We start from the raw sequence: 19,608 nt of genomic DNA on the forward strand, positions 1-19,608 counted from the left end.
GTGCAGTATCAAATCCTCCAACAATACTAATAAAATACCTCAACACATTTAGGAGGCCATTTACCAATAAAATAAGTATTGGCTGCAGTATTTCATTTACTGGTAGTTATGGTTATGTTACTGGTCCCAAAGCTTGTGACCACAATAACAAAGAGATTGTGGGTTCAATGTCTCCCTGGAAAACAGATAAATGTTTAAAGGATTGAAGACACTAACTGCTCATTTCATTCCCCAAATTCTTTTCATTTATTCGACACAATTATGAAATGATTAAACATCAAACTCTTGTTCATAACGTACGTGTCGGTGTTTCAGTGTCCTTGTGTTTCATTCACAGTATTTAGTCCACATAAAGAGCTACAATATAATTATTTTCACAATCATTCAATTTCTCCACAGGCATTAACCGGGTCAAACATTTCTATGTTCACGTGTATTTAAGTATACACTGACAATATAGTGCAATTGCGACAACAAATGTATGTATAAGGTGGATTTTAGTGGCCTAAATCTGATTTCAGCATAAAACAATCAACACATTGCAGAGGAAAACACTGATAAACTCAACACATTCATTAAATATAAACCCACAGCAATATTTAACTCTTTACTCTAAACATGACAAGTATACTGTTACAAAGATATTACAAAAATAGCTTATTCAAACATTTCTTAAACTTTTCACACATGTCAAACATTCAGGATTACAGAGTCTCAGATGCTGCTAATTGAATGTCCAAAATCACATCAATCATACATGCAGGAGGCTACACAAAGCAACACACAGTGAACTCGGGGTGCGGGACCTCTGCCATGTTGAAAGTGACGCAGCGCACACTCACTGGCGCAAAAAGGGTGAAAAGTGGCCTCAGTCTTGTCCTAACTTGTTTCATTTGCAGCAACAAAATAGTCAAACCGCTCCGTGTCTGAGCTGCATTGCTCTAAACATTCGCCAAAGGGACCAATCGAGCCGATCACTCCAGCCATTCTTTATTTTAGCTCCTGGTTCTGACGCCGCCCAGTCGCAGATGGTTCCCACACTACACTCACAACTTTCTGTGTTTCTGGTGTTGCTGATCCACTCCTCTCTTCCTCCGAGAAAGATCTGTCACACGTGCTCGCAATTAGTGAAAGCATCAAAGTTAGCCTCAGGCAGACTTCTTCACTTAAGCTCCCTTTTCTGCATCCAACACCGGCTAAACGCGTCGATTCAGACGTCCTTGACAGCCTTTTGTTATATCGTCATTGTATCTTCCTACATAACAAGGATACGGACTCCAGTAGCTGATTAAAGGCCCCTGATAGACTCCCTTTTTGATAATAAGAACAAGACGAAAATTCGGCAGTGACGTCAGCAAGCTGTCAAAAAAAACGTTCGTTTGGCAGGACTGTTCATACTTCACAAGACGCCGCCAAACTCTCAGGCCGCACCCCTTGGCAGGTTGCCATCTTGACAAGTCAAACAGCGATAGGGTGCGACAGTGGCGGAGAGAGTAGTTTTCGAGTTGATGAGAGAGAAAGAGGATAAAGAAAGTCATGTTCGAAGCTGAGGAGGAAGAATTGTTAAGATACGCTCTTAATAAATGAAGAAAAGGCGACGGCAAGACACTGACGACCTCGCAGGCCACGCCCCCTCACAGCAGCCACACATCTGTGAAGTGATGTTTTCACGTTTCAACTGCACAGCTTGTTTCTCGCCTCCTGTGCTGTCAGAAACTCATTTATCTGAATTTTTTCAGTAATAAAAGAGATATTTTTTGTACGAGCATGATGTTTATCCGGTTTTAACTGCAGGAAAGTGTTGAGTGATGCGTTCAGGTGCATCCCGGCATTTTAACAAGCTGCGGCGCTCAGGCAGTAGCGATGTTAGAAGCTAAACATGATTAAAATATGACAGATAGTGATTACCAAGCTGGAACACGCATGCGCAGCACACATTAGCGCTGAAGTTCCTGCAGTGCGGCTTCTACAGAGTTCGGCCAGGACGTACATCACTGCCGAACTTTCGGCTTGTTCTCAGAGTATGAATTGACCTTAACATTTTATTCATTTACACACCTGTTAGGCGTCGGATCTCCGATATGGCCTCAGAGTGGCTGACGAGCGGTTTGAGCAGTGAGTAAAATCAGTGAGGAGTCAGCTTTGTGGGTGGTCCACATCTTTCTTTCTTTCTTTCTTTTATTCTCACACGTGCCCAAAACAAAAACTTACAAAGTGCTAAAAAATGCATTGGAGGATTGAGGAGTGTGGCTTCTCCAGCAGCAGAACAGTGAGTGATGTTAAAAGGCGCCTTAAATACACTGCCCTGAACTGGGTGAAACCATTAAAAACTCCATAGGTAATAAAAGTAAACATTAGTGTCTAAAAACTCAGTTAAAATCCTCCAAACCAAAACCCTAACTATAACTTAATGAACGAAAACTCCTATTAACCAATACCTCTAAAACCAAACACCTAAATAGTAAATTAAATCCTAAACCCTACTAAAACTATGTGCAACACCCCCACTTGCTCCTCCTCTTGGTTCAGCCTTCAACGTGTCCGTCCCAGGGGGGATCTTTTACTCGGACACCAGCCTGAACACAAGACAAGGTAAGTGGAAACTCCTCACACACCACAACACTCGTCTTCAAACATTCACAGCACACACATCAACAACTAAAAGAATAAGATCATCTTAAATACACATATTGCACATTGCTCCATTCATTGTTGTGTTTCTCCACAGGTGGCCGGACCTATCTACAACAGAAGACTCAATAAATAAGTTATAACAACAATTGTGTGCAAATTCATTTATCTATGTGCAAATATCTTGATCTTAAACTGCTGTGTGCTTCTTAAAGTGCTAATAAACCTTATAAAGTGCTGAATAAAGTGTTGAGTGCATCAAAATAAAGGAACGAGCTTCCTGTTAGTTACAACACCGAACATACACGGAGGATCTGCGGTCTGCTACCGGATAACTCAACCCACACACAACAATACCCACAATGCCTTCTGTCCGTCTCAATCATGGTAGCCCTCGTAGGTCTAGATGCACAATATTGTCTTTTTTTATTAACGTGCAATACTTTAACACACAGTGGCCTTGTTTGTTGAACATGCTAGCGTTCACCCAAAACTGAACCTTTTTGACATGCAAACCAGACATAAATGACTCAGTCATTTCTGGACTACAAACCGCTGCTATTTTCACTCTATAGACTTTATGGCTAATACAATGACTAATTGTATGCTAATTTATGGATTTTAACAGGCTTCATGCTGCCAGATTCTACTTCAACATGTAGATGCCAGGGTTGAGCCGTGCATTTCAGAGCCAGGCCTTCACTGCTGGTCAATCCTGGCAATAACTTTTTTATGGCTACAAAAACCATGCTACCATGTAGAAAGTACAAAAAGCCTTTGCATCACAGATAGATACTCCTGGAGCCAGAATAAATTCCTTTAAGAATGAAAAGAATCCAAGTTCACGTCTCTTCTCCTGCTGCAGCTGCATATAAAAAGCAGCTGCTTTTCCCAAAGCTTCTGGGGGTCGAGGAGGGAGACAAACGTCAGGTCTTGAAAGTAATAAAATGGTAAATAATTTAATCCTGAATCCTGCCATGGACTTTGTAGTGAGCCTAGTAAATTTTACAGGACCTCAGTACACTCTGAGTGCTGTGGTGCGTTCTAGACCTCTTGGAAAAGTCTCTCTTCAAAAGTTTTTACAATAATTCTGCAACCAAATGTCTTTATCTTCTTTAGTCATTGTAGGTTGACAAAACCACTATTAAATAAACACAGCTATATTTTTGTTCATGCAGCTCGCTACAGATGAAGCTAGCTAGTGCTGGAGAGTGAACTCTCTGACCATCCAATCAGAGGGCTTGAATACACTGACTTCACGCTAGGTCTTCTAGAAGGCTCAGATCTCCAATATCAAAATCTGATTAGTTGAAGCAGCAGTGACCGACACTAGTTTTACACTGCAGACTCCTGCAGAGTTGAATGTGAAGGCCTCAGGCAGATTTCTTTACCCGGCAACAGATGATGGCTAAAATGTGATTGGTTATAAGCTTTAATATGCAAGTACGAGTCTGTAAGCAGCGCAGCTGGAGGAGAAGCTATGAGAAGAAGCGGACAGACCATTTGGAATTATTTAATAAGTATTTCATGGACTAAATATAATCAACATCAATTTGTGATTCAGTTCTTTTTCTTAGGTCTGCAGAGAAGCCTTGAAGGCTCCAACAGCCCACCACTGGTAGATACATGCTGTTTTGAACTTCTGCTTCTCCAAAACTTGGCCGAAAAGGGCTTAATGACCTCGTCTTGTGCTGCTTTCCGTGGTCCGGAACTCCAGCGCCTGACCGCCGTGAGTGATGCATTCAGGTGCATCATGTAAAGCCGTCCGGCTGGATTCCATGGCTGAGAAATCTTCCTCCTCAGAATCACAATCAGCAAATATATATAAAATATTTTATTGACAGAGATAAAACCTCTCTCTCTCTCTCTCTCTCTCTCTCTCCCCCCCCTCTCAGTTTCTCCGCAGCAGGTGGATGACACGCATATACACACATGCACGCACTATGAAAGACAGATTTGCAGCAATTCATGAAAATATGATCAATCCCGTCTTCCCGCAGTGAAATTCCTGCCCTGCTACAACGTGGACGCCTGCAGCTTTTAGACAAGTGCGGCCAATATATGTACTTTTTTTTTTCTTTTTAAATTTTGTGGGTGCGGCTTATATCCAGGTGCACTCAATACTGTAGTCCGGAAAACATGGTAGTCAAAGGACTTATTAGCCCCTTCAGTGATGATCTGTCGACTCGGTGTCAATGATTGATGGAGAGGTCTTATCAGTGGCCGTCAGGGGAGACAGGGAATCAATCAGCTGCACATCTAATCAGCCTATGGTGCTGCCCAAAGCAAAATTCCCTCGCACTATATTTTCACTGCGATTACAGGATAATTAGTGTCAATCCTTGGCTTGACACAATTGTGTTAATTTCTTCATTATGAAGCTCGATATGCCCGATTGGCTCTTCTGATGATAGGAGTTGACAGAAGAAGTCAAACCTCATTGACAGCGGCTTAAATAAAATCTGAAATATTTAAATATTTTGACAAATAAAATGGCTACTGAAACACTGGAACAAAATTATGATGCTGAAATTGTAGCTTCAAAGCAGTGGCAAAAGGGTGAGAATATTATGATTTCCAAGAGATTACTTGGCCTCGTCACAGGATAAAGTTCACTCAGCATACGCTAGCTCACACACAACACGGCATAATGTGCCAAGTGCCAGTCCATTCAAATACAGGCTCAATAGTCCTTTGAAAACAAACAAACAAAAAAAGAAAAGAAGGGTCAAACCAGGTCTTGAATAGAGGACAATTCTGGGCAAAAGATGATGCCCGTTCACCTTACCCCGTTTTAATGATGCCCAATTTTGTTCATGCATGTTTTTGACATTACTTGAATCTAATACATGTGTCATCATCAAGCTCTCCCCCCTTCCTGCTGCGACACAAGTTCAAAACATGTCAGACTACCTCTGGCAAGGGATGAAAAGAGTGCATGTTATTGATGAGCCGATGGGTTGCCAGAAGGTGCTTTGAATTATTTATTTTTTTTACCAAAAATATCAGAAGCAGTATGAGCCAATGCAATCTGCAGCACAAAGTGCTTAGTCGGCAAATCCTGACCCTCCCATAAGATCACTTATAGGAGGACCACACGCCACTACCATCGGTCCAAAACAGGATATATCATTGTTAAACTCTGGCTTTGGGGGTATGACACGACATAAAATGACCCTCCAGTTTCCCCACTGTCAAGGATGATCAGGTCACAGCTGCTACAGTCCAAAAGACAGTATACAGTATCGTACAGGTTCATTTGAACCTGATGTAGACCTCTGCAAGGAGTAGTGAGTGTTAGAGTCTCAGTAATCTGTATGCTTTGATACAGCAGATTTAATCTCCATATAATAGAATCAACAAAATGCTGTTTGGTTACAAATATACCTTGAATATGCATGACTTTGCTAGAAAGAATCTTTGTAAAGGAGCCGCTACACTGGTTGCCTCCTTTGAAACATTTCCACTGATCTTACACTTCCTCTGTATAGTGGAACTGTTTAAAATTATATATTCACTGTCAAACACTATCAAAGGAGGGAGAACTCTTCCGTCTTTTTCAGAAGGTGTGACAATTATTTTTAAAAAAAACGTTTCTAGTTTGTGAAGCACTTTGTGCTACAACCTTTGTATGAAAAGTGCTATAGAAATAAAGTTTGATTTGATTTCATGTCATAGTTTCTCTAATCTCCCACCCACCCCCTCATCACCCCCACCCTGTGATTTCCTCATTTTCAATAATGACACATTATTTTAGCAGTGTACATATAAATCCATCAATTCCCACACTGAAGATTCAACTGTGGTCCCCTTTATAAGCAAAATATTGTAGTTGTTTAGATGGCTGCTGCAAGTATATCAAATCATATTAAAGTGGAAAACAACAGGAAAACACAACAAGGAGCAAAAATGAGTTCTAGTGGATGATATGCACATTAAACAAGCAGTCTCATTTTCAGCTCTGGTACTTATTTTTGGAAACGTTCTCAGCAATTACTTTGATGAGCACAATTTTGTCACGAGTACAAAATTGCACTTTCCTTCCCATGGATGTGGAGAGCCCTACACAGCTGGAAAAGTGACCTCATATGAAGCAAAGCTCGATGGTGAAGAGGCAGTGGTAGAGATCAGGTTTGGAAAGGACCCACTGGCCTCAATTAGTATCTGAAGGGTCTGAATGCGAAGAGAAAAGTTGTTTGTTGGAAGTTCATTTCTCTGCAAGTTAGTTTTTTTTCCATTTTTGAAAGCAAAATGGCAGATTGTGACGATACACTTAGCAAAGAAAACATTACAACACACAACAAAGAGCCTGAGCCCTTGTCAGGAGGGGTCGCATCCCCAAAGGTTTGGAACCAATAGACACTCAGCCGTGAACGCAGGGGTTCACGTCAGACGTCACTCATCAGCCAAACTGCTCCATTTTGCCTTCGGATACGTCCGTACGGCCACCAGAGTTCAAATAGACGTTAAAATAAAACTGAACAGTCCGACCACTGTTGTCATGTAAACGGACTCCCAATGAGAGTCCCGTAAACGAGGTCTAAAAGAGGAATTTCAAGTCACACCAGATACTGTATGTGATCCCAAGTAGGATTTCTCTTTTACACTTCATCAGTTTTACTAGACACAACACACTTTATTTATTGTCCTCCAATGTGCTCAAATCTTTTCTCATGCAGCTGCAGTGGGAGAAGACATGAATGACATCCTCTCTCCACTTGCGACTTCGCCGTCTGAAAAACATCACACAGTGTTGAGGGTTCATGCTGTTTCCTTCTTTGAGAAAAGGAACTTGTGGCGTCTCATTACCCCTCCTTCTTCCTGCTGGGGTTTGTCCTACTCAAGAGAGGAGGAGGGGAGTGGAGGGCGTTGGTGCACGGAGAGTCATTGTGAATTTGAATATGTGACAGACACACCTAGCTGGAAATGTTGTCTGCCTGATTAAAATAGAAGAATTCACATAGTTGGGGTTCTTCGAGGCAAACGCTTTGACTGACAACTGTTATTATCTAAACGGAGAGCTCCCCCCTGTTTTGACAAACAAACATATAGTTAATCTATTCAAAACCATTTATTCATCCAGCAGCGCAGTCAGAAAACCCCAATTTATCCAGCCAAAATATAAATCTATCACTCTGCACAAAGTGCTGTACCGCTTCTGCAATTAATCCACGAGCTTCTGCTCAAAAATTCTAAACATGTAAATTCAAAATGACATTGCAGTGATTTCCGACTTTGTTCCAAGCTTTCAATCTCAGGGATTTGAAATGATTTCAGAAGAGTTCCAAAGGGTTTCTCACTTTCAATCACCTAAAGCAAGTCACACCTTTTGGAGGAACAAAATGACAGATGAGGTGAAACCTTTAGAAGATTATTCAGAAATAATTATTATCTGACAGTCTCCTGAATCCCTTGACCCGCCCCCCATCGCCTCGCTTTATCCGGCTGAATTGACGCCATTCAGCCGAGACGTACTCGGAAATCACAAGAGACGCAGAGGCTGCACTTCACAGAGAGTGACAGCGAAATGAGACAGATGATTACTGGAATTACTGGCTGATATTTACTAATCAACAAACTGGAAACAACCGACAGTGGAAGAAGAAAAGGAAACGACTTGAACAAATCCAGAGAACTGTTCGCTTTTCTGTTGCAGCGCTGCACTTGTTAATCTTTTTCTAATCCTATCCATCAGAATGATTTGTCTGGTTTTTCCTTCTCATTCTAATTATTTGCTCCCATTTTTTCACTCATTTTCTCTTCTCATCATCAGTCCAGTGTGAATAATGTACGTTGTAATGTTTTGCATCACAGCACCGCTTGGCATCGTTGTCCTCATTTGTGTAGATTCTCAGAAAGACGTGGTTCATCTTTTAATGCTTCTCCATCCTGTCCAATCCTCTCGAAAAGATTGGCAGAGGGCTTTATGGGTATTTATCAGCCCCCGAGGGGGCGGCGGGGTAATCGCTCACAACCACAGCGCAATCTATCACTTTAATACACAGCTCTTCTCAGCACCACAACATTATCTCCTTTTTTCCATGTTTCCCTTTTATCTCGGCCTCTTGTTTACTCCTGACTTGTTGTAGAGGTTAATGATGTCCTTGTTGTTTCTGATAACACCGGAGAGGAGAAAGGAACTGGTGCAATTTCCTTTCTTTGCCTCAACTTTACGAAATATTCATGCCAGTTACTTTGTATGGTGAAGATCAATGTACTGCAAGCTGCTCAAATAAAAAAAACTATGAAAAAGTTCATGTTTCTTTTACTTTTGTCTCCCTCAGTTGGGCCTAGCTTAATAATTAGAAACATAGTTTTAATATTATTCAAGCTGGACATTGTCTTGTTTTGTGACTGAATGTGACTATAAAAGGGTCAGAAAATGCATTTTTTGCCTGTATTTACATGAATCTATCAAACAACAATACAACTAAATCTCTATTCCTTTACATATTTTTTTTAGAAATGCAGGTTAATGTAGAAATGTTAGGAACTACTTATGACTTAGTTGACACTCGCTATATACAGAGACAGGTGATGAATGATGTTCTGAGCTGTACACAACAGGGAACTGTGGGGGTATACAGGCAACTACAACCTCAGGAATGCATGAAATATGTCCAGAACAGGATTATGCCATTGTTTTATACCCACATGCAACTCGTTTGCTTAATTGAACCGACTCCCTGGAGCTTTCACATAACGACAGGGAAATTAACTGTTATTTAAATTTTGTATTTGTTTGGTCATTTATTTGGCACACCTAACAATATTTCAAAGGCGCTCCTATCGCATAGTCCCAGGCTACAAATTCACGCAACCATCGTCAGTACTTCATCCAATTAATAGTCAAGGAGCCTTTGAGCCAATTCAAGCTAATTAAGATTGAAGACGGGGTACACCATCATAAGGAGCAGAGGCAGAGACAACCCACCCACATTCACACCGACGAGCAAGTTAGGTTTCCTGAGCCTGAGTCCATGGAGAGTACAATAAAATTACAATTCAATAGAATTAAAGATTTGGACCCTTTAATATAATACCTGCTGGTCAAAGATTCTATGTTCCTGTGTCTTTTTCCTGTATTGTTCACATATAAATAAGAGTGCAATTCCTATTCTTGGGTTTTAAACAGATTATATGTTCAGCTAAAGTTATGAGTTCACATCAAAAAACAGTTTTTATCACTGCATTATCTATACATAGTATTGCTAAATAATCACAATTATTGCCGGTAGTTGGCTTAACAGTAGAATTATTAGTAAATGATACAAGCAACCACATTTGTTTGTCTCTTTTGCTGCATTGAAAAATCATGAAGAATTCACAAAACAACAAATTAATCTTTCAGTTCTACATCAAGAATGTGTGTCCAATGAGTTTTTGTTTTGCTATGATTATGTGGCTGGATGGGGGGGGGGGCTCATTTGTATATAAAGACTGCAAACATTCTAAATGGCAGAGATACACATTTAACACAATCTAATTTTCACAAGCTTGGCTGCTGAGTCTGGTAAAATATTTACCACAAAATGAAGCTTCATCCCTCTAAAACTCGGTGTTTGAGGTCGTCAGTTCCTCTGCAGATGCTGAACTTGGAAATTGGATCAGCATGGGGTGTTAAAGTTGCATGAAGTAAAAAAAAAAAGAAGCACACCAAGTGCTCAGAGATTAGTGGGTTTATCGTGTCTTCTGGGAGCCGGGATGATTTTCTCTGCAGGTTAATAAGTAGAAGGCTGAGACATGAGAGGCAGATTACACAAAGGAGAAGAGCCGTCATGTCTTCTTGTCCTCGGTTACAGGCCACAGCCGAAGCAGTCAGATCTCTGAGGCTCATGTAAAAATATCCTGTGGGAACAAACGTGTCATCAGCCGTTGATGTCAGGGTCAATTTTAGCCACAACGTTTGGATGACTTTAGCTTTTTGACATCTCAGTTTTAAAGGCACTGATGAAAGATGTGAAATTGGGAAAGTTACACCAAGAGCAACTGCAGTTTAAGTGACATGAAATATCCCCAAGTAAAGCTGTTTATTGATAAGAATATCAAACACATATCGAAGCAGTAGAGGTATGATATATATTGCTGTATGGAAAACAAACAAAAATATATCCTTTCTTGTTCAATTTTTGGAATGTTAAAGAAAAATACAACCAAGTCCATATTTTCTGTGGATGGGGGAATTTGGGATTTACCTGAGAACAATAAAAGGTCTAACTGATTCTTTTGTCATTGTTATTATCACTGAGCTGCTTGCATATGATATTGGGAAATATCGAAGAGAAATCAATTATTTTACGACAAAATGAGCTGATTGACTGAAGTCAATATATAAGTAAAACCAACTTTATGTAGCATTTGTTACTGTGTGGAGACTGTGACTGTAAGACGGGAGTTTCTTCCAGAAAGTCCCTCATAAAATATTAGACGTATTCCACTCCATTGACCATTAACCCTCATACAGTAAGAATGAGGCGCAAGAAGTAGTTTTAATACTCTGGAATAAATCCTCATAATGTCATTTATGGGAGTACACATGTTACTCTTAGAAAACTCTCACCTGGTTACATCGAACACATCTCAAACGTTTAGCGAATCTGCCTACAAAATGTAAATGCCCATTATTCTCTTTTCCCACACAGTTTCCGATCAATGCAGAGTTTTAGGATCAAAACTAAATTAGGGCATAAAAATAGATCTGAAAATAGATCCATAAACCCCGACACTGTAAACCCCAACAAGCACACAGAACTCAAAACTTTTTGTGCAACAGGTGACACAAGAATATTTAAGTGATGTTGTTAAATGTTTAAAGATGATATATAAAAAAATTATTTTATATTAACTTAAAACACTTAACAACGTCACTTTGTGTAATCTGTTGCACAAAAACTTTTGGGTTGTGTGAGCTTGTTCGGGTTTACAGTGTTCTGGACTTCATTGCTTGTGTTACACTCACTCCACCCCCCCACCCCCCCCCCCCCCCCACCCCCAATGGATGTCACCTTCATTCAGCCATTGTTTGTGATGATGCTTACCGTTTGACCTTTCCTGCCACAATGCTTCATTTCATAGATGTGTTATTATCTGTCACACATTGACAATCAAATACTATCTCACAGCAGCAGAGGCCAGGCACTGAATCATTCTGCTGGCTTTGTGTGTGTGTGTGTGTGTGTGTGTGTGTGTGTGTGTGTGTGTGTGTGTGTGTGTGTGTGTGTGTGTGTGTGTGTGTGTGTGTGTGTGTGTGTGTGTGTGTGTGTGTGTGTGTGGTGGTGGTGGTGACCAGTGGTTTTCAGCAACGTGCTTCAATCTCATGAACGAAGCAAGCAGAAGCAAGGGAGAAGAATACAACGTAGGAAAGGGGGAGACCTTGGGGATTCAGAAGTTTTGATTTTATTACATACGGTTCCAAATATTTAGGATATAAAGTAATTTAACTGCTCACTCTTTGATTTACAGGTGTTCAATCACCTTCAACTGTGCTCCTCTATTGGACGCTTTTATCAGAGTGGGTTTTTCTTTTTAATTTAACCTGACTTCATTATCCAGCTAAGACTCTGGAGCCTGAACCTTCCCGTCGGGCTCACCATGGGTGAAATTAGACCATCAGACGAATTTAAGAGCTATAGCCTCTCATTATTAGAAATGCACTTGGCAATCAAACCATACAAGATGTATTTTGGAGTGTGTGTGTGTGTGTGTGTGTGTGTGTGTGTGTGTGTGTGTGTGTGTGTGTGTGTGTGTGTGTGTGTGTGTGTGTGTGTGTGTGTGTGTGTGTGTGTGTGTGTGTGTGTGTGTCCATGAATTATACAACATGCAAAGTCCTTGTATTGCATTTTGCATTAAATTGCATATGTCTTGTCTTCAGATGTTCATGTCTCATTAGTAATAAATCATTGCAAGGTTACTTTACTCCTGTTTTCTGACTCTACAACTACAAGTCTGAGGACTGTTGATGAATTTCAACAAAGAAAGACGGTGATAGGCTTTCAGACTTCAACACAACATTGAGTTCCACTTTACGTCCAATAATCCATCCAGCAATCGTGCAGTATTTCATTTTGTTGAAACCATGTGCTGCAATATTGTTTCATCCCACACAATGCACCCTATAGAGTACTTTAACATGTGTTTTAGTCACTGAAGGGGCACTCATTGCTGCATCCTGCTTGCCCACCCATGGTGGCACCCTGGAGGGAAATTATTGTTGTTATTTTGTATTGAAAAGGAAAGCAACTGTGCTTTATATTTAGTGGGACAAAAGGCATGAAACACATTGAAATGTATGTGGATTGCAAAATGGCCGAACACAGAAAGTGTGATCTTAATGAAGCAATACCGAATAAGCAACAGGATGTTAAAGATTAAGTGTTGAGAGTATATCGATGGACGTCTGCAAGCTCACCAAGTAGGTCTCACCTCATAATAGCAGTTTCTCAGTAATGTCCAGACACAGAACTATTATAATGTGTAGAAGTTGAAGACATTAATCAATGGACATAAAACACTGGTGTTGGCGCTCCCAAAAAAACCCAAGATACTTGTTTCTTACGTATGGAACCCTATCCAAATTATTTGATGAGATGTCCATTTTTTCTACATAAAGCACACTCTAGCCATTTGTGTATCTGGATTCCTAAAAGGGGGCACACGACCGTCATAATAAAGAGTGAGTGGTATCTTTATTATGTCGTTTCATCCCACACAGTTGATCCGACAGAGACGGAGCAAATGACATACAGTGGGTTTTAACACGTCCTTCAAATTTAAAACGGCAACCTTCTTTGGCTCCATTAGATTCACATCTCACACCCTCAACAATTGTTTACAGAAAACATGCCACCTTTCACTTTTGGTGGAGAAAAGAATTCCATTCAGACAGCACTCAAGGTCATCTTCTATTTGATGGAGGGGAGTACTAATGCAGCAATGCTTTCTTTGATATATTGCAGTAGATACAGCATTGATGAGATGGATGTATATTATAAGTTACATTGAAACTTTAGCAAAAAGCTTTTATTTAAGATATATTCCTTTGCAGATACAGTATAATGCTCCTGAACGGATGGATGGCATGTATGTATATCCCTGCTGTTACAGTTACCTAACCCTGGGCATGTAGTTTGATTATGTGTTAAAAATTGTTAAGAGATTATTTATATTTTAAAACCTTATCTCAATTTAGTCCCATAACGATCGTCTGAAATGATCTTTTGAGCCCAGCTGTGTCTAAACTCCACACGACATGTGAGGTCCCCCAAAAAGTAAATACACACAGTGCTGATCTATATACTCACTCTGCATGCACACTGGAGAAATTACTATGTGATCGTCTTTCTCTCTCATTTTTGAAGCCTCCATTTTAATGTTGCTATTGTTGTCAGGGTCAGCCAGGTTTGTCTTGTCAGACGACCTCGACTGTGCAGTTAAACCTCACTTAAATATTGACAGAGACAAACAAACACTGGATTCTCTTAACTCACCTTCTCTGAATAAAAGATGTCACTCGTGACCAAATTCTAATGATTTCAAAATGTAAAGACTTAGGGGGACTACGGCAGGGGGATCAGTGGAAGTTATGTGTGATCTCACATAAGCTCTTCTAAATGCCGTATTTACTTGAGGTTGCAGCAGCTCTGCTCCTGCTCATCTATCATGTGTATTCATCATGTGACCAGATTCCATCACCCGTCGATGATCGATAAATAAATAGTATTGACAGTTCAACGTATAAAGGGGCACATGCAGATCACATATTTATCACGCCTCTGGTCCTGTCAAAGTCACGACATGCTTTAGACCTCTGTGGCCTCGATCTATGTTTGTTAATAATAGGTCAGTGTATTGATTTGGCCCGAGGAAACTTTCCATGAGACTGTCATGGCCTTGAGGGCTCAGACACATGCAACACATACACGCAGACACACACACACACATGCATCTCCACATCCAACAGCAGCCAGGCAGCGTACAGATCCACTTCACCACCGGCCCCAGACAGACAGCCCATTTCTCCACTACCAGCCCCAGGTCACTTACATTAAATGCAGAGTTGTGGTGTAGCATAGACCCTTTTTGATGGTTTTTGTTTCTTTAAAGAAATTAAAAATGTTTTCCTTGATGTGAGCATAGTTTGATTTGAACATGTGGACGAGAGAGAGAGAGAGAGAGAGAGAGAGAGAGAGAGAGAGAGAGAGAGAGAGAGAGAGAGAGAGAGAGAGAGAGAGAGAGAGAGAATTCTATACATGTACAATGTATGTTGATGTACCTTGCATAACCGCATGAGCCCATATTGATGTCATGAATGGTTAGACTGGCTGCTTACATGTCCGAACACGTTGTTCATGTGCAGGGAAGCGGGGACGCGGTTCGCGGCCGCCATCTTAGCTTAGCTTGTGAGTAAGTAACAGCTAATTAGTCACTTCCAACTTTAAGTTCCAGGTTATGTGACTATTTCAATGGTCACTGCTGATCAGTGATCAGTTTCTGAGATAAACACGTCGCAACCTCACGCACGCAGGTGGAGCGAGCAGCAAACCTAACTACTGTTAAAGGGGCCACACACACACACACACACACACACACACACACACACACACACACACACACACACACACACACACACACACACACACACACACACACACACACACACACCAAACACACTCTGATAACAAACGTGAAATAGGTTTTGTTATATAATGTTCTAAAATGAGAAATAAAAGCCCGTTAAAATATAGAGTCCTCGGATGCTATTTAAATAGGAGTCTGCACGGCAGACTGGTTTCACCCTGGAGGAGGCAGGCTGCTGCTGCAGCCATGTCTTCCAGGGAGAGGGATCCACCCGTCGGCTCACCTGCAGACGCAAACACAGCAGCAGTTGGGGAGCACGACACAACAATGCTCAACTGCTCTCGTGCTGCCAGGTGTTTCTTCAGTCAGTTGTTATTACTCAGCCGGCAGAGCTCATCCGTGCGCTCCGTGCCATTATCCTCCAGTTCTGTCCAGGCCATATGTTCTGGTGTCCTTTGACCCAGCCTTCCCACTTTCTGATTAGTCTCTGGTACCTTGGCTCCAAGTCCCATTGGGCACTCTTCCAGACTGACACACTCAGCAGGTGTGGGTTGTTTATTCATGAAGTACAAAATAAAAGTTGACACTCCGAAATGAAAGCATGCTAAAAACAGAATTAAACCAATGAAACAAAACATGCAGATAAAACAATAAGATTACGTGTACAACAAAATAGTACTTCTGCCAGATGACAAGACGACAATGAGAAAGTCGTGAAAGAAAAGGAGGATTTGAGCAACTGGGTCAGCGCTTTAGACTCTGAGCTCCATGACAAGGACCAACAGCTGGAGGTTCAGCCTTTGGGAAATAGTCTTCAGTCACAAAGCGAAGAAACTGAGAGGAAGTTGCAGAAGAGAGCCAACGAAATCAGTGAGCCGTCGCACGTCTTGAGTAATCAGGTAGAAAAGTACCATAAGCACATGGTCGACTGTGTGAATGACACTCACGACCAATAATTGAAAATGTAGGCCCTCACAAGTGCTTTGGGCCTTAAGGAGACTGAGTGTGGCAATCTCAAAAAGGAAGTGCAGGAAATAAATGACGTTGTAACAACCGTCGGGACCGACCTGGAGGGGTCCCTGGATCCACTGCAGAGGTCCAAGGCTGAACTGGAGAGGATGATGGTCACTAAGCTGGACGAGGCAGCTGAAGAGAAATCCGCCATGCAGTCTGCGTAAGAGCAGAAACTCAGTAGTTTGGAAGAAGACAATAAAAAGCTGATGAAAGAAAAGGAGAATTTGAGCACCAAGGTCAGAGCTCTGGAATCCTAGCAAGAATAGATGGAGGAGGCAATGGAAGAGGAATTCCATATTTCCCCCAAAGGCCAGATATTAGGGTGAAGTAGGAAATGATCAATAAACAGATATGTACACCATCTCACAGAGTTTATTCTCATGGTTCATTTTACCTAATTGATTTACATGCATACCATTATCATTAGGGTTAGGTTAGGGTTATTTGTTTGTCTCCCTGTGCTCCCTTGTGGCCTTGTGATAGAGAAGAAAAATGTTTAAAGTACTAGTAAAGGTCTTTCCAAACAATATTTAATCCATTATCCTTGAGGCTAACAAAAGTGCTGCATTAAAAACACGACAGAAGTCAGTGATGAGGGGGGTCATGACATTTTTCCAATCATCATAGGACTTATTAGATCCACACAAAAAGAAGGTGTGTCATCAAAAAAGAGTTATCAATAATGTGTAATAAACAATGAGCCATGGGTGCATTGCTGTATAGCCTGCTCATGTATTCTTTCTGTATTATCTGTATTTATCAGAATTGATTTGTACATTTTGAATGTAAGTGATTAAGTTCAGAGTTTGATCATAATCAGATTGAGCCACAGAGGCTGCAGGCTGCATACGTACACACCACACACACTGAACCACAGACCCATCTGGCTCCATCTAATCCACATCAAAACGGACCAATCTGATGCCATTTACACAGATGTACAACAGCCCAAACCAGACGAGGAAACCCAAACAACATATTGGGGTCATTTCATCTCACAGCGAAACACGGTGGCCTCGGGGTTTGGGGCGGACAAGCCAGCTTGTGACGGGAAGGTCATGACTTAAATCCCCAAACCAAAAACACACCCATGCAAATTTGAAGTCCATTCCACCCAACAATAAAACAGAAAATCACACTTACAGGTGACAAAAAAGTTATCTTTTAATAAATAGAACCTATTAGATTAATTAATGTAGTGCAGGCTGATGGGAATACATGCAACAGTGACAGAAATGGAAAAAGAAGACATGATGTCTCAAGTAAAGTGTTTCAGTAGTGTAAGTCTTTGTTAAAGAAGAGGCACAGGATGACTCAAGCTAACTAAATGAGGACGACGTAACTTTAGACGGATAATATCAGCTGAAACACTTCAAAATGTGTGTAATTGAAAAATGTTCCTAGTTCAGTGTCAATTACGTAATGATGAAGGAAACTAGATCAACCTGTACCTCAGTGGTTACAGCAGCTCTGCAGCCTGGACTACAAAAAGACACTTCCATGATGGTGCAGCTACAGCACTGGATTTAAGTCACTTCAAAGTGGAACTTTTTGAAAATGCTCCTACTCTGTCTCCTTGGCAACGGGGGAAAACGCAACTTTTTGAAGCGTTGCTACTGCGCTTGTGCACCACGGCCATAGTGGATAGTTCCTCTGTGAATGCACGAGTATGTCAATGATACTGTAACATTTTCCTCCAGTGTCACGACTCCCACTTCATCTTCTTCTGGCACGTGGAGCTTTTATTGTTGACAGTCACTGAAACAACAATACAACTTGGTCTTCTGTCCACTACAATGTCTGTGTACAAACATTGTTATGTTTAGAGCAGATGTTCTCTGCTGTGTGTGTGTGTGTGTGTGTGTGTGTGTGTGTGTGTGTGTGTGTGTGTGTGTGTGTGTGTGTGTGTGTGTGTGTGTGTGTGTGTGTGTGTGTGTGTGTGTGTGTGTGTGGGTGGGTGTGTGTGTGTGAGTGTATTTTCACTGCAAAAACAAACAGCACCTACTCGTGGCCCAACATGAAAACTATGTTTGTTTATCAGTGTGTATGCCATTTCTTTGTAAACAAATATAATTTTCAAAATGTTGTTGCATAAATGTTAAACCTTTCTCAAACTAAAATGCAAAACAGTGCGTTTTCACAATCAGGCAAACGAACATGCAAACTCCAAGCAGAAATTACTCTGATGATTGAATTAAATCTTTTTGCCTTTAAGCACTAAAATCCCTTGGATAATGCATTTTCCTCAAACAATATTAAATATAAATACTGTATCCATACTGTTAATATAGACACTTGCATTAGGTCAGTTATGCCACACTGAAACTGCTCAAAATACGGTAGTCTTAGGTTAATTCTCACATAAAAATCTTTCAATTTACTTTAAGTGATTTATGTGACAATATTGCACATTTTCCTCAATTCTCTACAACAAAGGTGGAGGTTTGGCTGTCACTTTGGGCCACAGCTGCAACATCATCTGGAATCACACTGCCAGAGCTGGTGATAATGCAACGTGATAAAGTGCCCAGCGTATTGAAATGTCAGGCCACTGCATTCATGAAATTAATGCTTAAGTTGTTCACACAGCACAGCTGTCTCCGTTCTGCTGAAGTCTGAGCCCAGTTTTATTACTGTCAGCAGATACTGGTCATTCACTGGTCGAGTCCCCACATGCTGAATGGGTGACCTGCGTTTGATTCCTGGCAAAATGCCCTAAAAGGACATTGTTGTAGATAACTTATTTTATAAGTTAACCTCTGTTGAGTTGTTCACTCAGCCTTAGTCACTTTATCTGGTTTTCCAAAATGGTTCAGAAGTCAGTGGCAGTAAATCGGAACTATGATTTTTTTGGTTCCCCAGATTTTTCTGGCTTGGAAATTAATCTCACCTTAAAATGATTTCTGAACACATCATATTTGTATGACTTATCAAATCTCGGTTTTTGTCTTTACTTGCATTTTTGTTTTCAACACAGTGTTTTACTCCTTGATTTTCTGAACAGGGTCTAGACTCTAGACCACAATGAAATTGTTATTGTCTTCAAAACACAGATGTTTGTAACTCAAGCCTGACACTCATCTTGAGTTTTTTGTTTTACTTGCTGCTTGATTAATGATTTCCTCCTTCTAAATGAGAATATGACTGAAATGTAACATTACTGTTCTCATCTACCAACAATATCACTCAACTCTGAGTGTCTCAATTCTACAATCCATAAGTGTGATGTTATAACTGACTGACTTAAGGTACTGATTGTGTAACTGTTTCATCGATTGTTTTGTGTAGTTTTATCGTTTATTATCTGTTTCACTTACAGTAGATCTTTCAAGAGCAACATAAATATCAGCTCCTCCTAAATTAAATATTATCCAAATAACATTGTTG

The sequence above is a fragment of the Blennius ocellaris genome, assembly GCF_963422515.1.
Source record: "Blennius ocellaris genome assembly, chromosome: 9".
NCBI classification, from domain to species: domain Eukaryota; kingdom Metazoa; phylum Chordata; class Actinopteri; order Blenniiformes; family Blenniidae; genus Blennius; species Blennius ocellaris.